Source organism: Macaca nemestrina, chromosome 19 (genome assembly GCF_043159975.1).
Source record: "Macaca nemestrina isolate mMacNem1 chromosome 19, mMacNem.hap1, whole genome shotgun sequence".
Lineage (NCBI taxonomy): Eukaryota > Metazoa > Chordata > Mammalia > Primates > Cercopithecidae > Macaca > Macaca nemestrina.
In genome coordinates, this window is record NC_092143.1 from 64727294 (window position 1) to 64752015 (window position 24722).

General features: G+C 38.5%; 1 protein-coding gene and 1 long non-coding RNA gene across 5 annotated transcripts in view; one reads left to right on the top strand and one right to left on the bottom strand.

The window, feature by feature from the left end:
• LOC105465403 (uncharacterized) overlaps nucleotides 1–24722 on the bottom strand; it is a 210121-nt gene that overhangs the window by 80784 nt on the left and 104615 nt on the right. The window lies entirely within an intron of this gene.
• Nucleotides 1–24722, top strand: part of LOC105465439 (carbohydrate sulfotransferase 9) — a 326845-nt gene that overhangs the window by 6714 nt on the left and 295409 nt on the right. For 3 of the 4 annotated variants that reach the window (XM_071085508.1, XM_071085510.1, XM_071085511.1), the window contains exon 1: nucleotides 23060–23242. The exons of the other annotated variant lie outside the window; for it this stretch is intronic. The gene's annotated coding sequence lies outside the window, so the exon portion shown is untranslated. Of the gene's footprint in view, nucleotides 1–23059; nucleotides 23243–24722 lie in introns of those variants that run through there. 4 annotated transcript variants of the gene reach the window in all.

The window sequence follows — 24722 nt, forward strand, 5'->3', positions numbered from 1 at the left end:
TTACCTCTATATATGAGGGAGATACTATTATTTTCAATAGTCATTTTGTGGTCGATTCAGATTACAGTTCTTATTTTATTGTTGATGAGATCAGGCCTCTTCCTGGATCCACATGAGAAAATAATTTCTAACCAGGCTGTTTAGACATTGTATTTTTTACTTTGAATAAACTTTCCATCTAATAATGCACATATTTTTAATAGAAAGTCAATATCTCTTCAAGAAATAAATTTTTTATTCTCAAGGACACATTCTGAGCTTTAGGTAAACAATGAATTAACAACAGCCTGAACTTTACTAATATAAAAAATTACCATGTAGATGTTCAAACAGTTCAATAATGTGGTATTCAATTACACAAATCCAGGAGGAAAGTATGGCTTTTTTTAAAAATAAAGTTTTCAACCATTTCCGTGAAAGTCACTACATAAACGAATATTCTTGAAAAGATACTGTGTGAATTACATATGGTGCACACACTGTAGAAATAGACACAACCTGGATTAAGTTTCCTCTTCTGTAAAGTGAGGAAGTTAAGCTTGAGGTTTCCCAAGATCCCTCTAATTCTATAAGTAGACTCATTACAAGTTGTGACTCGTCACAAGAACATGCACTGTTACTGTACTCTGGTCCAGAGGTCATTCACTTGGATATCCCAGGGGAGGCAGTGTGGCTGTGTTTCTATTTCCCTTTTGGCATTCTTAGGCAAATCTTGCCAGGTCGACTTCAGACTCCTAATTCCATAGGGGAATCCCTGATTCCACTGGAAGCCTGTCTTCAGGAGGTTCTGCATTTCCCCATACCTTGGAAAGGCATCAGTCCAAGACACAAACATGCAGTAATTTAGCACCCTAGATATCCACTTTCCAAGAAGGCCTCTGATTTCTTGCTCTCTCTCCCCTGGCTGGGCAGTGAACATTCCTGGAGGAAAGCTGGGAAATTGGATACACAGTTCCTTGGTTATCCATAGTTCTTCAGCTTCTTTTAAAATGTAGTAATCAGTAGTGCATAGAAAAAAGCTTATCAGTTGCTTTCCAAGACTTCTAGGACATGTCTAAAACTAAAAGAAATGCTCTCTACTGTTTCCATGAAATGACAGCAGAAATTGTGCTAAAGGATTAGTAGGTACCGACAACTCCTTTCAATCATGTTCATTTTGATATTTTGATTTATTCTACCTGCTTAGTTAAAATTCCCCTGGCTTAATAAAGAAGAGTTAATTCCATATTTAATTACTGCTATGGTTTGAATGATGATATCCCCTTCAAAACTGATCTTGAAACTAAATCCCCAATACGGTTCCTATTAAGAGGGTAGCCTTTGGGAGGTAATTAATTCATAAAAACTCCACTCTTATTACTGGGATTAGTGACAAAAAGGGTAACCTTATAAAAGATTAAAGGGAGCACTCTTTTGCCCTTCTGCCTTGTACTATGTGAAGACACAGTGAGAAGGGGCTATCTTGAGAGCAGAGAGCAGTTAGCACCAGACACCACTGCTGGCACCTTAATCTTGGACTTCCCGGCCTCCAGAACTATAAGAAAGAAATATCTGTTCCTTATAAATTACCTAGTCTAAGGTATTTTGTTACAGAAGCACAGATGAACTCAGACAGTTACTAATATCATTATTCAGGTTACTGGGAAGTACAAACATCTTAGCCTGGGTCAGAAGCCACATCCTTTAAACCCATTTGAATTTCTCTGGAATTTGAAATGGATAGTTACTTTTGTTTCATAACTTCATGACTAGTACATTCTAAAGAAGCATCCTATGGGAAATACTTATCAGTCTCTCTCACTGCCCTCAGCAGCTAAAGTGAAGACAAAACGGGAAATATTTAATATGCTGTTCATGAGTCTTTGAGTTATTAATGTCATTTAATAGGTTTTTTTGTTTGTTTTTTGTTTTTTTGTGTGTTTTTTTGAGACGGAGTCTCGCTGTGTTGCCCAGGCTGGAGTGCAGTGGTGTGATCTTGGCTCACTGTAACCTCTGCCTCCCAGGTTCAAGTGATTCTCGTGCCTCAGCCTCCCAAGTAGCTGGGATTACAGGTATCCATCACCATACCCAGATAATTTTATTTGTATTCTTAGTAGAGACGGGATTTTGCCATGTCAGCCAGGCTATTCTTGAACTCCTGACCTCAGGTGATCCTCCTGCCTCGGCCTCGGAAAGTGCTGGGATTACAGGCATGAGCCGTTGTACCCAGCCCTAATAGTTTTCCTTTTAATTTTTTCTTTTGCATGAGAAAATCAGTATGTGGTAGATCCGGAAATGCATATATGAGAAAAATCAACTTTAAATATTTGTCTGATTAAAATTATGAAAAATTAGAATGTAAAACCAAAGTAGAATTTTGCAATTGTTTATTCAGTTTAATAATTAGAACAAAATAATGATGCAAGATATATAAATGTATTTAGAATGCAGAATATACCACAGTGAAAATAGTGGATGGTTTTTTTTTAGCCATAAAATATCTTTATTCCCTTCTGAAAGTGGAAGAAAAATTCTAACTCAGAGGCATTGCATTGGGTAAATTGGAAAACAAACAGTTAAAAATATGTCAGCTTACATATTCCTAGGAAAAAGATATATGAAAGGCTGAAGAATGATCGATACCATTCAATGGATTATCAAAATCCTGAGGCATTTGTTCCAGCACTTTATATACTTGCCAGCCTTTGTCAGTCACAAAATTTTGTCAATAAATAGACTCCAATGAAATAAAGAGAGAGAGAAAGAGACTGTGTGTGAATGAGAATAAAAGCTTGGTTTATTTTGTTTTATTTTCCTCCTTTACTTGAATTTTAATTTCATGAGCAAATGTTCCTTCCTTGTTTTTAGCCCTTACAAAAGCTACTTAGATGTCTGTTCTCTCTGAGCACCTCTATCTCTGGGGTTAAGTGATGATTGAGTCCCCAGAGGTCACATTATCTTGCAAGATAAACTTGCTTGATACGTTATGAATACATTAAAAGAAATAGTTGTTGGAAATTCAGCTTGCACTATAGACCATATAATTCACTCTTCAACTAAACAAAACACAACCAGTGCCAGAACTTGGAAGAAAATAGTAAGATGCTCCCAGAACATGGGGACAGATAGAAAATGTGTAGCTGAGGAGATGTAGGAAACAACTTATCTAATATCCATAAGTGTATCTATAATTTATGAGTAGGATCCACTGGTAAAGCAGGTTGCTGGAGCTTAATCAATGGTGTTTATCTATCTACAATAAAGGATAAGTCAGTAAAAGAAGGTGGTTATGCCTAGAATTCAGGGGGAAGATATAATGGTGATGCATGAGGAGCTGGAGAAGAGAAAATATAAAATTTGTGTCTGTGTCTATAATGATTTGTTTCCCAGTTTAGGAAAGAGGGCATCCTGATAAACTCTAGCCTGTGATTCAGGCTATTTGTCAGGCTGATGTCTTTGTGTTATGGATGGATGCATTGCCTCTCCCAGCATGATGTACTCTAGCCATAGGGAGAGCTGGTATGTAAATGTATCCTTCTGTTTCTTTTCATAGTTACTAAATAACTCTCTGAAAATTATATGAGTTACCTTGTAAACTTTTCCTAGCTTTCTGTCCCACTCTATATGGACAGCTCTATTTCTTGTTAAAAAACATATACAGTAACATTCTAGTTTTTACAAGCACATGCTTTTATCAGCTCTAGATGCACTAAAAAGATGAAACGTCTAGTGTAAGCTCAGGACTGGTACCACCACTGTGATGGTCATTTCACATAATGCCGTTCTGAGACTTGCTGTCTGATTTTATACATTTGGCCTATAGAATATATGTAGTTTTAAAAGCAATATTGTTCATCCTCAGGTATACTCTGGATCTCTTTGAAGTTCATACCACAAACCATGCATCACTACCTTCCTTCCTCTATCTTTTCTCATTACTGCCTCCACCTGAACTTCTAGACACCTGGTGTTTGACTCATAGCCTCTTTTTACCATGCACTCTGCCACAGCCTGCCAAAGCATTCTTTGGATAAGAGCTAGGCAAAAATCGTGATTCAGGCTCAGTTTAGGGCTCAGAGGAACTTTGATTAAAACAATAACAAAAATTGTAAAACCCCAAACCAAGTAGTACAGAAACTGGAGTTTAGAAAGACAGGCGAAATGACCTGGGTACCTGATGCAGGGATAGAGAAAACTTCCAGGTCAGAGGCATGGCAGCCCTGAATTGGCTGGTTTGTGGGCTGCTTGGCTGAAGGAAAGAACAGGTCAGCACTTGCTCTGCCCCGGGGAAGGCTCAGTGGGCACTGAGGTGTTTTATTACACAGCATATAAGCAGGACAGCAGCAGCCATGGCTTACCAGTGCATCCCATCCGACAGCCACTTCCTTTCTGAATTGAACAACAGCTAAGAAAAGTACAGCTTGAGATTCTCCTCTCACTCATGTTCTATTTTCCTTAGTCCTAGCCAGAGATCTTCCATTCAGATGCCTCAGTGCAAACTGGACTCCTCTTTTCCGCAGCTGCAGCCTGATTGAGAATAATTCAGTTCCATTGGCACCTCCAAACGTGAATTAATGAAACACCAATATCCCCTGGGTCCAAATTTTCCAAAGGCTAATAAAATACACAAGGACCTTGATGTATCAATCAAACACCCTAAACATTGAGAATTAAATGCAAATTTACTTATTCCAAGCTGGAAAACATCATATATACGACTTAGACCCACACTGCTATTGTCAGTCATGCTACTGGAAGAATGAGATCACCAAACTGGCCAAAAAACCAAATCTTCTGTGGTTCACCTTATTAAAATACCAGCAAATCTAGGGCACTTATACCAAATCCCTTAGACCTGTGAAGAGCCAATGATTTGGAATTCCCACTCACTCCATGATTAGGATTGCCTTTCTGTAGACATGTTTTTTTGTTTTTTGTTTTTTTGTTTTGTTTTTATGGCTTTTGTTCATTTGTTTTTGTTTTTTGAGATGGAGTCTCTATCTGTCACTGAGGCTGGAGTGCAGTGGCACGATCTCAGCTCACTGCAACCTCTACCTCCTGGGTTTAAGCAATTCTCCTGTCTCAGGCTCCTGAGTAGCTGGGATTACAGGCTCCCATCACCATACCCAGCTTATTTTTGTATTTTTGGTAGAGATGAAGTTTCACCATGTTGGCCAGGCTGGTCTGGAACTCCTGACTTCAGGTGATCCACCCGACTCGGCCTCCCAAAGTGTTGGGATTACAGGCGTGAGCCACCCGTGCCCAGCCGACATTGTTTTAATCCATTTCATGTTTTGTACCAAATAATAGGCATCTCATTGTATTTTGTATCTCAGCCATTGGCCTATGCCCCTGATGCTCTCCCTCAGTAAATCAGTCTGGCTACCGTTACCAAAGTGACATAATTATTTAACATTCTCAACCTCTGTCTCAAGTGTTAGAAGTTTGGACTGTAAAGTTCCACATCTGAATCATGCATATTCCTATAGGCTCTAACTATTCCTGTTAGGATTTCCTGCCTCAAAATCTGGAATTTCGGCTTGTGCAGCTCTTCTGCAAAATATGTTCTACAAAAATACCTGTAGCATTTCTACACACTGCCTGAAAGATTTGAAGACTTTATAGACCACCCTGAGGTCCCTGAATGTTGGCGGAGAGAGAAATATCTTCCAGGCTTAGTGTTCTCCTTCCCAATTTACTTTATTACTTTAGAGTCCTGTATTCTCTGGTTACTCTTTTGATAATGTCACAGTTCACAAAACTATAATCAGTTTGGAGAAATTTGGGTTGAAAACAACAATCAATCAGCTTTGCTGTTCAAATGTTTCTTATGTAGCTACTTGCTCTTCAACTTTTCAGTCTATTTGCTGTTTGTGGGAAGCAGAATTCTAAGACAGCTCACAAAATTCTCAGCCCGTTGTATATGCACATTGTGTTCTAATTATTCAATGAAACACTAATTGAGGTGTTGCTGTTGAAAAGATCTTGCAGATGCAATTAGTTCCAAAATCCATTGACCTTCAGACAGGGAAATATCTGGGCAGGCCTGACCTAATCACATGAGCCCTTTAAATGTGGGTTCAGGGGTCAGAGAGAGAGAGAAGTCAGAGAGATTTGAGGTGTGATGAAGAATTAATAATGACTTTGGGCCAGGTGTGGTGGCTCATGCCTATAATCCCAGCACTTTGGGAGGCCGAGGCAGGCAGATTGCTTGAGTCCAAGAGTTCATGACCAGCCTGGGCAACATGGTGACACCCCGTCTTTACAAAAAATACAAAAATTAGTAGAGTGAGGTGGTGCATGCCTGTAATCCCATCTACTTGGGAGGCTGAGGCAGGAGGACCATTTAAGCCTGTGATGCAGAGATTTCAGTGAGCCAAGATTGTGCCATTGCACTCAGCTTGGGTGGCAGAGTAAAACCCTGTCTCCCTCTCTCTCTCCCTGTCTCTCTCTCTCTCTCTCTCTCACACACACACACACACACACACACACACACACACACACACAAAACTAACAATGACTTTGGAAATGGAGGGGGCCTCTTGGCAAAGAAGTGCCTAGTTTTTAGGAACAGAAAATATCCCCCAGTTGGCAGCCTGTAAAGAAATGGAACTCTCAGTTCTACAACCACAAGGAATAGATTTCTGCCTCTGGAAAGTGGATCCTGAGCTTCAGATGAGAACACGGCCTGACCAACACATTGATTTCAGCATGTGGGACCCCAAGCAGAGGACCCAACCAGACCATGTTTGGACTTCTGACCTACAGAACTTTTAGCTAATACATGGATGTTGTAGTAACAGCTTTCTGTTGCTACAGAATACTGTTCAACTATTTCTTACCTATCCATTTATCATGCAAGTTCTATAGAGTTTGCCTTCCAGATTACTTTTTAAGGCTATTGCCCAGAATTTGAATCCATAATTGAACTTCACATATAGAAGACAGCAGTAGGGTGAGAATGTAAGGAGTATAATGTAAGGAGCATATCTGAGTCCATGGTGTTTCCATATAAGGCCTTATAGCACTTATAATGATCCATCATGACTTCCATTTTAAAGGAGAGAAATCATGACTTTGTCTACTACCCAGATGTTCAATATAAACCAGTTTTTCATTTATCAAATGCATAAGAGCTTTCACTGACAGCTTTGGAATAAACCATATTTCCTTTACAAATTCCATTGTATGTATGTGTGTATACAATCATATATCACTTAACAATTGGTTCTGAGAAATGTGTCATTGGGTGATTTCATCATTGTGTGAGCATCACAGAGTGTACGTACATAAACCTAGATGATATAGCCTACTTCACACCTGGCTATATAATATACCCTATTGCTCCTAAGCTACAAACCTGTATAGATGTCACTGCATTGAATACTGCAGGCAACAGTAGTACAGTGAGAAGTATTATAATCTTATGAGATCACCGTTATATATGTGCCATATTTTTGAAATGTCATTACACGGCATGTGTATATATATATGTGTGTGTGTATATATGTGTGTGTATACATATGTGTATATGTGTATAGATTTCTCTTATGTGTTTTGCAACTTTCCATTATCTTTCTGGGTAAATATTAGTGTTTTGTTTTTTTTTTTTTTTTTTTTTGAGACGGAGTCTCGCTCTGTCGCCCAGGCTGGAGTGCAGTGGCCGGATCTCAGCTCACTACAAGCTCCGCTTCCCAGGTTTACGCCGTTCTCCTGCCTCAGCCTCCCGAGTAGCTGGGACTACTGGCGCCCGCCACCACGCCCGGCTAGTTTTTTGTATTTTTTAGTAGAGACGGGGTTTCACCGTATTAGCTAGGATGGTCTCTATATCCTGACCTCGTGATCCGCCTGTCTCGGCCTCCCAAAGTGCTGGGATTACAGGCTTGAGCCACCGGGCCCGGCCACTATTAGTCTTAAGCAAGAATAAAATACATTACTTAATATTTAAAAAAATTTACAATGGCTGTTTCTGGTGGGAATATTGTTTCAGTAATGCATTCAACAAGTCTTCACAGAACTACTCTTTTTTAAAAATTAAAAATTATTAAAAACACTATCTTTATGATTGTCAGCACCTTAATATGTCTTCCCTTATCTATTTTTAAGACAGTCTAGCATGCTTTGAACTATGAGTAAGACATATTATACACACATGTATATACACATATACACACACACATATACATTTGAGAACTTTTTAAGCTGTGTATTTTATTTTCTAAAATTGATATATTAACTATAATTTTATATTACATGTAGATTTCAGGTTATAATTAGTCATAGTGAAAAAAGTCAGCAATATTTTAATTTGGTACATAATATCATTTATTGTTGAAACTACTCAACACAACAGGAAATATTTTAGATACCAATGTGGGTGAGAGGATACATAAAGGAAAACTGATATTTTCAAGAATTAAGACAAGAATGAGTTAGTACTCCCAGGATATAAGTGTTTAAGGCATAAATGTTCATTGAAAGAGAAAAATGAGACAAAAAAGAAAAATAAATGGTTTTCTTTTCTAGTACATGAAAAAAATAAATACGTCTTGCCAGTGTATTATGATAGTGAAAAACAAGGAGGAAAATGTCATCAAGGACACAACATGTTATCCACTGATTAAACCTCTCTAGGGACCTTTGGGCATACAAGGATGACCTAGAATAGGCTTGAGAGAGAGAAACTGTGGATAGAAATATAATAACCACCCACAAACATTTGAACATTACACCAGAAATGGAACTATATATCATTTCATGCCAGCTACAACTGAAAGTGATAACAGAAATTTACAAAGAGGTCAGTTTAGCTTAATCTTATATAAAAGTTCTCAGTAGTAATCTATTATCTTTGTGGTTTGGGAAAACTAATAATTTGATGACATGGATTTGCTTTGTCAAAATAAATTCATGACCCTGGTTAAGTTTAAGTTTTTTTTTTTTTTTAAGGTTTTTACTACTGTCACATTTTAAAACATCTTTACGTTTTTTATTTCCCCAAGTACCTTTTATCTAAAAAATATTTGACGATTATTTGTATTTATAGTAACTCTATTTCAGACATTTCTGAAAACTAGAGACATTTTTTTTCAACTCACCACGGTGATAATCAGTACAAAAAATCAGTGTAAAAACTGAGTAAACTAGAAAGTGATATTACTTTGTCCGAAAAAGTATAATAATTTTTTTATGTTGAGCAAAGCATTTTGCTGACTAAAATATAATATGTCTTACTCATAGTTCAATGCATGCTAGACTGTCTTAAAATATAGATAAGGGAAGACATATTTAGGTGCTGAGAATCATAAAGATAGCATTGGTAATAATTTTTAATTTTTACAAAGGAGTAGTTCTGTGAAGACTTGTTGAATGCATTACTGAAACAATATTCCCACCAGAAACAGCCATTGTAAATTTTTTAAAATATTAAGCAATGTATTTTATTCTTGCTTAAGACTAATATTTACCCAGAAAGATAATGGAAAGTTGCAAAACACATAAGAGAAATCTATAATCACTAAAGACATATTATAAACATAGTTTTAAGAAAGGACAGCTGATTAATTCACCCAGGAAATATTTACTTGGGGCAGACTGTATTAATGGCCCTGGTTCAAACTGCAATAAAGTCAACAACAGTATTCTTAACAAAGGCTATTTTAGCAATAATGAAAATGCTTCACTGAAATTCTTGAAAGGCTATGAAAACTTTAAAGTTCAGCTTTAACAGTGATAAGCAGAGCTATGTATATTCTAAAGTTCAGTTTGGTATAGTATTACCTGTGTTGCCAGTGGCAAGTTTTGTATAGATTACATCTCTCCATTCTCTCCACTTTTTTCCCATTTCGACTGCTAAGACATTTGTCCAGGCCACTATCATCTCTTGCCTAGATTAATGTGTCAGTTTCCTCACTCATTCTCTGCCTCCAGCGTTGTGCAGTCACCTCTCTGCCCACAGCCTCGCACAGTTTCCATGCTACAGACAGTATGAGCTTTCTGAAGTGTTAATCCCTTGCTTATTACCTCATTCTTCCCATTGCTTTTGGAATAAAATTCACACTCTTAAAACAACATGCAAGACCCCTGGTACCATTTGCGACCTCATATTACTCACTCCATCATGGTCTATGCTGCAGCCATGCTAAGCTGCTTTTTTATGCCATGCTCTTTCTCACCCCTGGAACTGGATAAATATTTTTCTCACTGACCAGGAAGTCCACTTTCCTTCTCATCCCCTCTCTTTCTTTCCTATCGCTCCCTTCATGCTTAAAATTAATTGCTCCTTGTAGAAATTTTCTTTGATTCTCCTTAACTACTACCCCAAGGTTAAGTGGTCCTCCTGGTTTCTTCTGAGGCATTGCCTTGAATGAATACTCAGTACCTTGAGACCCACTGACCTTATATTCCCAACACCATACACCCAGACTATAGTAGATAATAAATAGGTCAAATTAAATAAATGGTTAAATACATGTATCAGGATGAGACCCTGTACTATTCCCTATATTATTTTATTTATTTATTTATTTATTTATTTATTTATTTATTTATTTATTTATTTTGAGACAGGATCTTACCTGTCACCAAGGCTGGAGTAAAGTGTTTTAATCATAGCTCCCTACAGCCTTGAACTCCTGGACCCAAGTGATCCTCCCACCTCAGTCTCCTAAGTAGTTAAGACAATAGGTACATGCTACCATACTGGTTACTTTTTAAAAACGTTTTGAAGAAATGAGGGTCTCACTATGTTGCCCAGGCTTCTCTTGAACTCCTGGCCTCAGGCAATCCTCCCACCTTAGCCTCTTAAAATGCATTTATTAAATGATGTGACTGAACTGAAAATATATTTATTCTTTGGTCTGTAGAACCTATCTTTATTATTTCAGTTTAGCAAACAGAGGAGTTGAACATTGAGAAAAATTTAATAAATGGGCTATTTGCAAAGATGTGGGTGAGTTTTAAGGAAATCACCCAGGAATAGTGGGTGAATCTCAGGGATTATTGAATCTCAGGGATTATTGAATATAGAATCTCAGGGATTATTGAAGGGAATTGAAGGGGGCCCAGAGTTAGTATTCTTAGGACTGAGAAAGGAGGGGGTGGTTTCAGGACCCATCACTGGTAGCCAGCTATTGAAAGTGCCTTTGGAAGAGCATCTCAGCTCTCTGTCCCATCCCCCAACCACAACCCTCTCCAACAACTTGGGAAACTGGGAGCCAAGGGAATAAATATCTCTTCTCTTTTCTCTTGTTCTCTGACCTCCAATTCCACCATTCCTGTTAGCAAAACCCAACCAGAAGCCAGAAGGCAAGGAAATGTGTGAATAGAGTCCATGCACATTTGTGCTCCAACAAAGGGCAGGGTGGGGAGGGTACTGTTTGGGTGTGGAGAGGCAAACAGAAAAAAATCATCACAGTGATCTAGTATTTCAAGAATTAGACAACTTTAACAATTTTCAACATTACACCAACACAAATGCCTAAAGGAAGAGAAACATGTCCTTACACCAACTTGGAACAGGTCTTACAATCAGCATGTTTCAATGAATTAAAATAACCTAATCTTCTAATGAAATGGTTAAAATTACTTTGCGCCATATACTCCTTTCTATGTTCCCAATCTTCTCATTTCTGATAGAAATGTCACATAGTAATGTCATTCATCACCTTTCAAGTCTCCTTTCTTTTTTTTTTTTTTTTTTTTTTTTTGAGACGGAGTCTCGCTCTGTAGCCCAGGCTGGAGTGCAGTGGTCGGATCTCAGCTCACTGCAAGCTCCGCCTCCCGGGTTCACGCCATTCTCCGGCCTCAGCCTCCCGAGTAGCTGGGACTACAGGCGCTGCCACCTCGCCCGGCTATTTTTTGTATTTCTTAGTAGAGACGGGGTTTCACCGCCTTAGCCAGGATGGTCTCGATCTCCTGACCTCGTGATCCGCCCATCTCGGCCTCCCAAAGTGCTGGGATTACAGGCTTGAGCCACCGCGCCCGGCAAGTCTCCTTTCTTAAAGCCCTTACATGAGGGATAAAAGAAGGTATCTCGGTATTGCAAACTTCATTTAAATTTAGTAGAAGAAACTAGAGATGTTTGAGTTGGGTAGTTCGGTGTGGGTAGAAGGTGAGATTTTGAAAGTCTAGGTGACATCAAAATTGTGAGGTTCAGAGTTGAGTGCGTTTCAGTGAGGTCCAATCTGCACAAATACATTTTAATTATTTTTCCTTTGATTTTTTTTTTTTTTTTTTTTTTTTTGCATTTCTTACCCTCATCATATCTCCTGCAATTTTAAGCCTACAAATTTTGTATATAACTCTAGGATGCATTCTCTCTCCTGAATTATGTTGCCTCCCAAGGTTTTTGGACAGCCCACAATTTTATAACATGATTAAAACAATAACAGCAAAACAGTGAAAAAAAATTCCAAATGCGGTGGAACACAGCATCCACCGGGCAGTGGGATGAGGGCCTGCTGTGTCCTGTCATCGGGGAACAGTCTGTGGGCCCCACTTTTTGGGTGTGCGGCTCAAGCTGGACCTTTTCTTTAACAAACCTTAAAACCAACCAAGTCTCTGAGATTACTGATGTTTCAAGGTGTAAAAGTCAAAAGAGGTCAACCATTTTAGTGGAAATACCAATGATAAAAATGGAAAGAGATGGTAAGAGATCTTCAATCTGCAGACAACTTTTTAGCCACATGAAAGATCTATTCATCACACATGAAAAGCTCACCAGAATTAATTGTAGGACTGATCCTGGATTTCATGATGAACCAATGGTGTGATTTATGATTTTCCTTAAAAATGTACACTAGAAACAGAAGTAATTGACTTGCTATATTGTATGTATGTATGTGTGTATGCATAATGCAGGCATAAGGGGACCCACATTATGATTAATAACGTAATTATTTACACACACCTAGAGATAGGCACAAATATGGAATATTCTTCAAGGAGAAATTTTTCTGTTTTAAAAGATCTTTAAAAGATGGTAGGTCATGCCTATAACCCCAGAACTCTGGGAGGATGAGGTGGGAGGATCACTTGAGTCCAGAGTTCAAGACCAGCCTGGGCAACATAAGGAGACCCTATCTCTACAAAAATATTAAAATAAAAACTTAGCTGGGCAGGATGACATGCATTTGTAGTTCCAGCTACCCAGGAGGCTGAAGTGGGAGGATCGCTTGAGCCCAGGAGCTCGAGGCTGCAGTGAGCTATGATTGTATCGCTGCATTCCAGCTTGGTTGACAGAGCAAGTTCCTGTCTCAAAAAATCAAAAAATAAAAAATCTATATTAACTCAACTGTTGTCTATTGACATCCACTATCAAGATATATAAATCTGACTATCTCTATTTAAAATCTTCTGGAGGCTTCCCCTACACATAAAATGAAGTGTGGATGCCATGTCCTGTCCCAACCACCCTCATAGCTGAGCCCCTTCCACGTCTTTAACCTCAGCTCAAGGTGTCTCACCTTGCCACAGTATTTGGCTTCCTATCTTTTCTTGAAATATGCCAAACTCTCTCACAACTCAGGATCTTCACACGTGCTGATCCTTCTGTCTGAAACACCATTCCCCAGGCTGTTGGCTTAGTTTACTCCTTCTCATCTTTAAGGACTCTGCTCAAACATCACCTTCTTTCTTGATATACTCCCTCAGTATCCTCTCCCCCTATGAACTATTGTAGAACCCTGGTTATTTCCTTCATTAAAATTTTAGTCTTTATTTCTCCTGTTTGTTTATTTGTATGTTTATTTGGTATTCTTATCCTGCTAGAATTAATCAACATGAAGGTGATTTTCTTGTTTATGTGGCAATCTTCAAAGCGCACGGTAGACATGGAGAAGCTCAATAAATATTTGTTAAACAAATGAACAAAAGAAATGGTTTCTCATATATGTACATATATACACACATATATAACATGTAATATTATATAGTACTTGGTGCTTTACATTTTAGCCCATTTCTTTTTTTTTCAGTAGTTACTATGGCTTTTTTTTTTTTTTAACTTTTATTTCAGTAGGGTATAGTTGGTTCTTGGTTACACGGATAAATTATTTACTGGTGATTTCTGAGATTGTAGTGCACCTATCACCTAAGCAGTATATACTGTACCCAATATGTAGTCTATTATCCCTCACCTCCCCCTCAGCCTTCCCCTTTCCTGAGTCCCCAAAGTCCATTATATCATTCTTGTGCCTTTGCATCCTCATAGCTTAGCTCCCACTTATAAGTGAGAGTATATGATATTTGGTTTTCCATTCCTAAATTACTTCAATAAGAATAATGGCCTCCAGCTCCATCCAAGTTGCTGAAAAACACATTATTCCTTTTTATAACCGAGTAGCATTCCATGGTGCATATGTACCACATTTTCCTTATCCACTTGTTGGTTGAGGTAGCTCATTTTCTTTTATATTTTAAAGATATACTTTAAAGATATTTTTCTTTTATAAATCTTGAAGACAGCTTAAAAATGCTAGATTATTTGGTCTTTTCCACGGATCTTATTTTAAATTCAATTCTTTTTTTTTTTTTTTTTTTTTTTTTTTTTTTTTTTTTTTTTTTGAGATGAAGTCTCGCTCTGTCGCCCAGGCTGGAGTGCAGTGGCACGATCTCCGCTCACTGCAAGCTCCGCCACCTCCCAGGTTAACGCCATTCTCCTGCCTCAGCCTCCCTAGAAGCTGGGACTACGGGACTACAGGCACCCACCACCACGGCCGGCTAATTTTTTTGTATTTTCAGTAGAGACGGGGTTTCACCGTGTTAGCCAGGATGGTCTCGATCTCCTGACCTCGTGATCCACCCGCCTCGGCCTCCCAAAGTGCTGAGATTACAGGCGTGAGCCACCGCGCCTGGCTAAATTCAATTCTTTTTCTCTTCTTCTTTTTTTCTTTTTGAGACAGGGTCTCACTGTCACCTAAGCTGGAGTGCAGCGGCACAATCATGGCTTACTGCAGCCTTGGCCTCTCAGGCTCAGTAATCCTCCCAACCTCAGCCTCCCAAGTAGCTGACATTACATGTGTGCACCACAATGCTGGGCTAATTTTTGTATTTTTTGTCAGGATGAAGTTTTTCCACATTGCCGAGGCTGGTCTTGAACTCCTGAGCTCAAGCAATCCACCCACCTTGGCCTCCCAAAGTGCTCTGATTATAGGTGTGAGCCACCACATCAGGCTTACAATTTGAATTTTAAAACAAATGCTTAGCAGAGGCCATGTTTATTTTGCTAAAGTGACAGACTACTTAAGGTATCCATGGTATCTATAAATATTTACTAGTTCTTTTCATCAATAGACATGCTTCAAAATATTCAAGTAAAGTAGGAAGTAATAACAAACACTGAGTTTTTCTTTAAGCTCCCTAACTTGATGCTTTTTTCATTGCTCATTAAGGTCACTTCATTGCTGCTTTCTGTTTCATCTTATGTGATATAGTCATTTGTGTATTCAGCACCTGTGATAACTCATTATGGTTAAAAGTAATGCCATTTTGCTGCATTTCATCTGAAAGGTGATTTAAAAGTTTATGGCTAAGGAGTGGTCACTGAACATTCCGTTTTCATGCTTTAATTCCTGATATTTACCACATTTACAATAAAGTTGTCAATTGGGGCATATTTGTTTCTAGATTTTTTTCTTTTCCTTTTTTTTTTTTTTTTTTCTTTTTTCTTTTTGAGACAGAGTCTCGCTCTGTCACCAGGCTGGAGAGCAGTGGTGTGATCTCGGCTCACTGCAACCTCCACCTCCTGGGTTCAAGTGGTTTTCCTACCTCAGCCTCCCAAGTAGCTGGGACTGCAGGGGCATGCCACCACATCCAGCTAATATTTGTATTTTTAGTAGAGACAGGGTTTCACCATGTTGACCAGATGGTCTCAATCTTTTGATCTCCTGATCCGCCCACCTCAGCCTCCCAAAGTGCTGGGATTACAGGCGTGAGCCACAGCGCCCGGCCTGTTTCCAGATTTCTTATGCAATACCTTTGCTTTCCTTCTTGCTACTTCTTCACATTGAAACACATTTTACTTTTCTCTGCTATTAAAATCTTTAGTCAGCATAACCACAGACAAGGGCCAGCTCCTGTGCTGGGAAAAATATCTGCACACCTAACCCAGAAGTATAAACAATGTTCAGAGGTAATAGGTATTTAATTCATTTGCTTTTAGTTGTGGTTGAAAAAAGATAGCACAAGAATTCTATAGTTTCTTGGCAAATAATGTAGACGTGATTTAGTACTCCATGAAATGCAGTCGCATGTGTCTAAACAATGGAGATCGGATATTTATGTGCAGGTTTGTTAAACGGTCCCTCCAATCAAGATGAAAAAGAAAGCTTGAAGGATGTATCAACTGTGACATGGTGAAAGCTTATAAAATTTGTGACCCAACATCAAAAATTAGACTGTATCACAATGTAACTGCAATAGAAGAGTTTCCATGTATGGAGATTTTTTACAAAATAAGGTTGATACTTGAAAATCAAGAATTAAAGTGCCCAGAACAATGGCTAGCTGCTACATAGAATATGAGGCAACAAGATAGAAGAAGAAAGGAGACTTATCAATGTAATAGTGATGTCACTTCATTGAGCTATTTTAATTAATTCAAAAATTAATTCATAAATGCCTAAATCTAGGATTTCCCATAAACTGAAATATGAAAACATTCTAAGGTAATTGCATTAGGACACATTCCTCCTTGGAAATTTTATTCTTAAGTGTTACCGTGTGTATTAAGAAATGTATTGAAGAATAGACTTTAGCAAGAGATTGTGTCTTGAACTTACTTTTTTTTACCTTCTTAACTAAGGTTCAGGTTATATTCACAATTATAAGCCAGAAATAGCATCTTTGTTTTCCCTCTAAAATCAGGTGGCCTTTCAAGTTCTAAATCCCACTGTCATTACCCCTCACAAGTACAAGATGTAAATATCTAATAGACACTTGCCTTCTTTTCTAACTGTTAGGAGAGGATCTTAAAAAATTTTATTACAAAGGGAAAAAAAGGTTTTTAAATAGACCAACTATCCAAATGTTATTTAGAATAGCTATATGTAGACATAGATTCAGATGTAAATAACTAGATAAATAAAAACATAAGCTTAATGATACTAAGCTGAATTGGTTTCATTTTCAACTCACTTTAAGTATTATCATTAGAAATAATATTTGTAGCACACTGCTAATATTAGACTTATTTTATGATGCTACTGAGTACAAATTTTCTTTTACAGTAATTTTTCATCACATGTATTAGTCTTCAAAAATCATTATTTACCTTTATTTGAAAAAAAAAAAAACCCTTCCATTAAGGACAACACACTTTGAACAATAAACAAAATCCCTTCCCTCAAAAAGGCTAAGTCAGTCACCAAGCTCTGTGTCCCTCTGGGCTGAAATGATATTAGATTTGGTGAGATGAGCTGTATATCACAAGTACTCCCAGTGCTGGAAGAGGAAATAATTCATTGCATGGGGTGGGGGATGTATTTAGAATTACTCTGTGCCCTCAAATGCTATATTTTATCTTAGGATACATCATTGACATATTCTCTATTTCATCAAATTTCTTACCAGCTTGCCTGTTACCTGCATTCTCTCTTTCAAGTACACGTACACACACACACACGCGCACACGAACGTGCACACGCACATCATTGATAGAAATCACAAAACCATTTTTTCTTTTTCCTTTTATTCACTCCCAGCAGATCTTTCTTTTTCCTGTAAGCTTACCACTTCTAAATTTAATGATATGGGTTTTGAGTTTATTATTTAAAGGAATCACATCTTGCTAATTTTTGTATACAAGACACCGGCACATAGTGTCTATACTGACTAAACAGGCCAAGCTTTGTGAGTTAATTAATAAAATATTTGGTAGAAAAGATCCATCAGTATCTTATCCCTTGACATGACAATGTCAAAACATACAGGATGGAAGGCATCTCATTAATTCAGACCATTTCAAATCAATTTTATTTTGACTTAGGGTCTTGAAATAATATATCATTATCTTTGACTGGCCATATCAAAAACTGAACCCAGTTGGAAAATATTTATATGTCCAAATATTGGTTTAGAGGAAAGTATAGCATTTTTTTGGTAAATTGTTCACACAGAATTTTCCCTATTCCAACCACCTATCAAAAACCATCAAAGATGTAAAATATAATTTCTTTCTACAGAAGAACATTTATATTTCCACATTTTATCTATTTCCAATTTAGGTTTTGCTATATACACACATTATCTTATAAAAATTGCTATAAGACTTCATTGTTTAGGACTTAAAAGTAACTATTAGGAAAGGTTTTATCTTATATTGTTTCAAAAGGAAATTTATACTTGCTTAGTTTAAGAAATTACGTGTATAACTTCCCAAGCGACTTTGATTTTCCTAAAATAACTGCAAGCATTTCTTATTCAATCAACCAATCAATATATATTTATTGACCTGCTCTTTTTACCAAGACTATTAGGTGCTGACTGTTCTAAGTTGTTTGACCTTGAATTATTGCTTTACTGGGGCAGCTGATATATAATAATAATGGCAACACATCTTGTTTCAATTTTATTACTTATAATTATCTCTTAGTTTTTCTGTTTGATCAGTAATATTTTTCTGAATTTATAATTCTTTAGGAGTCATAGTTCTTCCTCATTTACTACTAAGTCTATGCTCTTTCCATAAGGCATTTTCCCCTTTGCATTCTGCTTTTTCTTCCCAATATTCTTCTGAACACTTAATTTGTGCTTTAGTTATAGATATTTGGTCCTCGATTTGTTCTTGATTTTTAAGAAAACAATACTTTCCTTAAAAAATGTTAAAGACAGAATCAAATCTTTTTTTAATTATGTCTTCCTCACATAATAATTTTGATCTACCCCAAATTATAAAATTTGCTATCCTCATGCTATGGCAGGAGGTAAATCATTATGTTTCCAGATCTCTCCTTGACTGGAAAATCTTAATGCTTTCTCCTTTCTTCTATTTATTCTTGATGTTACAATGATTTCTTCTTAAATTTCAGAAAGGAATTTCTACTTTGTACAATACCACATTCTGTATCCTATAGATCAACTTCTGGTAATCAGGCCTTTGTTTCTCCCTTGTATTCACATTTTTTTGGTTGTCAATTTCTTCTACTGAAGAAAAGTCTGCATCAGCCTTTTATTTCCTGATTAGAATTCACTTTAAATGTCCCTACACAGATAAATCAATATGTGAAGGTGAAAATGACTTGAAGAGCTTTGTCAAGGTAAGTGTTCTTTATCAGACATCATGGGAGTTTTGAAACCAGAAGGATCCTTAGGGCTTATGGAGTTCAATGACCTCATGTACTGCAGATGAGGAAACTGAGCCCAGGAAGAGAAGACTTGCCCAACTTAACGTGAACAAATCCTGTTCTCCAAGACTCTTTCTATTTCCTAGCACTAATGGAAGCTTTCTAAAAGTGATTTTAAATTTTTAATAGTTGTTTGTTTTTATTTTTTTTTCCCAGAAATATCTGGATATAGTGGATTTTATCTTCTCTTTCAAGAGTTCTGTCACTCTTTTCTTCTGGTTCAGTGGGCTAGCTTGTGTTCACTTGACCATGAATCAGCATAAATCACATTCTATCATTTTTTTCTAGTTTTATTCCTATGCTGCAGAATAAAAGCAAGATAAGATAAAGGGAAACTACTGTAGCTACTGGACTATCCTCTATTGTCTTGTGTAAAAATATCTCTTCCCAGATAAATATATCCCTGCTTTCCCTGAAAAAATAGTTGGAGTCATAAATAAGAAGGTTTACAGGTATTTGCAACACCCACATGACCTGGCACATTGTGCTAAATGCATTTCTGCTGAATTTTGACTTTGGCCATTCATTAAGCCAAGTCATCATTAACACCTGCATGATTAAAGCAAAGTGTAAACTCAAAAATAACAAGAAGTATCCCTTAGCAGTGTCATGCTGATACCTTAAATTAGTTTTTGTTTTGTTTTGTTTTGTTTTTTGGTACATAAGGAAACCAGGAAAATATCCTTTCCTACTCTTTTCCTACCTCTCTACCCCAGGTCACCTTACACACATTTTTCATCTCTGTGAGCAGCTCGCTGAAGTCATTCTTTATACTACTAGTTACACTTTCAAAGTTAAGTTTAACTTTGTCGTTGTGCTTAGCATAACGGTATCAGCATTGTATGTCTTGTCCAAATAAACCTGAGAATGATGACATCTTCCTTCTATAAAGGCACTCTTGCTATTGAATACACCTTGAGTTTGGATGCAGAAACCACGTTGATGGACCATGATTGTTACTAACCTATTCATTAAAGGAACAATGATCCACAAGCTTCACACTTGCCCGGAAGCAGTCAACAGTTAAACATTTTAAGAAATTGAAAGAACTAAACAAAATTAATAGACTGGAGAGTTTAGAAACATGCTGTGAATCAGTGTCTTAGAAACAATTCACTGTGTAAAATTAAATTAGTTTAACTCCAAAATTAAAAGGTAATATTTTCACATAGCAATATAACTTCCAATCAAATGGCATGAGAAGATGTATCTTAGACTGGTGCTTGGTATACATTTTAGGTAATTTTTTGTTCCTTTATTCATCAACATTGGATATTAATAAAATTCAATTTTCTATAATAGTAATTCTTCAACTTTTTAAAATCAGTTTTAAACAGAGGTCTAGGAATGAAAGACAGCCACAGTTATAAGTATTTGATTTGCTGTGATAGATAAGTGAATAAAATAGATTCTGAAGACTGGAAAACCCCATAATGGACTAGCAATGTCTAGTAGCTCATCAATCAAGCAAATTCAATAAGTTGACCTGATCATGCCCATTTCCCCCGTTAGCTACTAAAACTTTTCAATTTATGCTCATTTTGAGCATAGAACTATATTCAAATACAGTTCTAATGATATTCTTGCTCAACTTCTGAGAAGGCACAGGCCACAAAATTTGCATGTCTTGCAACAGGCAAGAAGTAGAGTTCACGTATTATGAGGTTGGCCTGAATTTCCTCACTGCTGTGATATCATGGATAGTACCAACTCCAAGAATTCACAGAACATGGATGGATACACAGGGAACCAAACCAAGAGTGAATAAGTTAAATGGTTAGTCATTCAAGGAGCACTCATCAATTGCCTACTAGGCATGTGTCAGTTAAATACAGCTCAAGGAACACTAGCTTGTTTCTTTAAAAGTTCAACTCAAGAAACATTTATTCTATTGGAGAATGAGGATCTGTCCTATATGAAGGATATGTCCTATATGGGTTAAAAGTTAATAAATCAGCAAGTTGTATTACAATGGTTTGCTTTTGTGGAATGATTTGTTTACTTTTTTTTATTTTCCAAATTTTCAATAATGTGTTTATATGGCATTCATAACTTTAAAACTCCTTTACAATTAAGCTGAAATAAAAAGAAATCTACAAAACAGAACAAAAAAACCCCAGCAAATATACAAATTTAAAAAATTAAACTCTTATTTCTATTCAAGTCCTTTGCCCATTTGTATCAGGTTATTTGACTTTTTGTTGTTGAGTTGTAGGAGCTCTTTATATATTCTGGATATTAATCATATCAGAGATCTAACATTGTCACATTCATACAAGCAAAAAGTAGAATGGTAATTACCAAGTGCTAGAGGGGAGAGGGAAAAGGGGAGCTGTTTGATGAATAAAGTTTCAAGTTTGTAAGATAAAGAAATTCTGAAGATCTATTTTACGACATGTGAATGTATGTTAACACTACTGAACTGTACGTTAAAAATGGTAAAAATGTGTTTTTTTCCTAATTTTTAAAAATGCATGAAAATAAAACACTTGTGACAGAATAATAAAATCGGGTTCTGTTCAAAAAGAAACCAGTATCAGGCAAACAAGTTCTATAATGATAATTCTTCAAAGAACCAAAGTTCACTACTACCAGATGTGTTATTCCTAAACCATTAATAAGAATAAGACCTACTAGAAATACATAAGGCTAATATTTCAGTTTCAGCAAAAACAACAACAAAATTCTAATATCGTAATAACTAGGTTTAACTAGTTAATGCTTTTTCTTAAAAAATCTAAAAAAAAAGTTGAGATTTTCTTTGTGAATTTGTAGAAATCATCTGAATGCAAAATAAGCAAACAAGGGTTCATTTATTTTTATTTGTCCTAGTTTGGTCATTTGTTGCTAGCATAATATTTAGGACTAATTTTTAAACCTTAATGAACCATTTTTATTTTTCTTTTCTCTCTCTCTCTCTCTCTCTCTTTCAAGGCAAGGTCTTGCTCTGTTACCCAGGCTGGAGTGCAGTGTCAGGATCAGAGCTCACTGCAGCCTTTTACTCCTAGCTTCAAGTGATCCTCCCGCCTGGGCCTCCCAAAGCCTGGTGTTTCCTTTAATGATTTAAAAATGTTACTCTAGTGTTTGGTCTTTGCAAAGCCCTTTAAAACCGCCAACTTCAGCTTGTCCAATTTTGAAATCTCAGCCTGGCTCAGGCTGAGAAATCTCCTAGGTCTTGAACATTGTAAATGGGTCCTAGGCTCATTTTGAGGGAGCCCTGGTTTACACAAACCTGCTGCTGAACTTAGCCGTACTTACAACAAGCACTTTATTGATCTATTATAATTGATGTATTAAAACAAACATCACCTCCGGTCTGTAAAGCAAAACACATTCTGACTTTGGAGCTGATGTTTGCGACAGCCTTCTAACCTACGGATGTACCCCTCAGGACTGCGTTTCTAGAAAAGCTAGGAGAAGACCCCAGGGCAGGGGAGAGGAGAGGGCGAATTGGGAAGGAACTGCGAGGGTAATCACTTCCTCCACTGGGCATGGGGTGGCACCTGAGCCCTGGGACGCGGGGCTAGGAGGGAGGGTGAGTCGCCAGCGGAGGCGAGGCCAGAAAGTCAGAGGAAAGAGGGGAGGACAGAGCCACAAAGGCAGAGCAGGAGAAGGCAGGGCGGGCAGCGGGCGCGGGAGAGAAAAAGAGGGGGGCGGAGCTGCCCGGGCGGGCGGGGGCGCGGGCGGGAGCGGGCGTGGAGGCGGTGCCGCAGCCCCAGCCCGGCCGGACGCACGAGGGCCAGGGCCAGGGTGAGCGCCCGACTCCGAGCTGCCCCGGCTCCGGTCGCCACGCTCAGCTCTCAGCCACCTCACGGCCGCCAGGAGTGCGCGGGAGTTTGCCCTGGAGCGCAGGGAAGTTTCCTCCGAAGCTGCGCTCCTGGAACAGCAGCACCTGCAAGCGCCCGGCAGCGGCCCGCGAGGTAACCGCGCTGGAGCTGGGGCTGGGGGCACTGGAGGGGCAGAGATGACGGGGCGCTGCTGGGGGTACCCACGCCGGGAGCTGGCTCTGGTGGGCGGGGACGTGCGGTCTCACCTTTCCAGGTGCTTCGCCGCTGGGGATGCGGGAGGCATCTTCCTTTTCCGATCTCCCCCTCGTCCAGTATTCCAACCCACTTCCCTTCACTTCAGTGGACGGAGGACAGGAGGTGGGAGGCGGGAGCAGGAAGGGATCCTGACTTTGAGGGGGCGCTGGAGAAGGACGGCCGTGAACTTGTCAGCTACCTGAGCTGCCTTCCTGCGCCCCAGCGGGGCACCCTGGAATCCACATTCCGGAGTCAGACCCCGCTTGGGGCAGGCAGAGGTTGGAAAGAGGACGGCAGGAACAGTCTTGAGTTTCTGCTGCCAGTCTGTCCAGTCCTCCAGCGTGTGTGTGGCAGAAAAACGAGCATCTCTGCTGCGGGGGTGCCTCCTTTGCGTCAGTCTCAAACTCCGCGACCTGGCTCAGGCTCGGGTGCAGGCTGAGAGCGAGGTGGGAGGGAAGTTAGGGGGACCGGGAGGTCAGGTACGATCGTGGCCAGAGCGGAGGGGTTGGGAGAGGCGATCTGAGGAGGGGCTGCAAGTGGCTTGGGGAGAGAAGGAATGGTGTGTTTGTTTCTGCTGCTGTTACTTTCACAGGGTTACCTGCTGCCTCTTCTGCCCCGTTTGAACATCCTGCCTATCAGCATGTTTCTGTTAGAAGGGGTTATGGTTGATGCCTGTCAGGAGTTATTTCCAACTAAGTTTACAGGTGCTAAGTCTAGAGCTGCAGGCCTTCCTCCTTTCTCTCTCTGCGGTCCACCCCCAGCTCCCTCCCACAAACAAACTGTGCCTGAATAATTCCCAGCGTTTTGAAAGCGATGGCAAGTGAATAATATACAATGTGTGTGTGACTTTTTTCTCCCTATGATGCTATCAGATTCAAATCAAAACGCCGTGGATGCTTAATAGGACTCCCTTTTCGCAGTTTTTCTGATAATTGAGAGTATTACCAATGTTTATTTTTCTTCGCTTTAACCTCAGAATTGCATTAATCTATCTTTGTATAATTTTATTTACATTATTATTCCTCTCTGTTTGAAGGCCGTGGGCCTCTTTTCAACTCATATATACTCACCCAAATGCAGTGTGACCATATTTAGTATTTGTCTTCTGATTCAGTTGCCGGGCACCTGCTAATTGCAGTACCTAATCATAACACCATATGCCTGCCAACCAACGTGAGGATAAGGTGAATGCTATTGTTTTTCATGGGCAAGAGCACCCTGAACTACCACTTTTTATTATTGCTCAAAGGGTTTAAGAGCTTGAATCAAAGTGAATCAAATTTACAAAGCAATATTACAATTCTACACCATACGATCAAACAGAATATGATTCCTAGGCACTTACAGTTGACTAGTAATTGAGGAAAAATTAAAATCC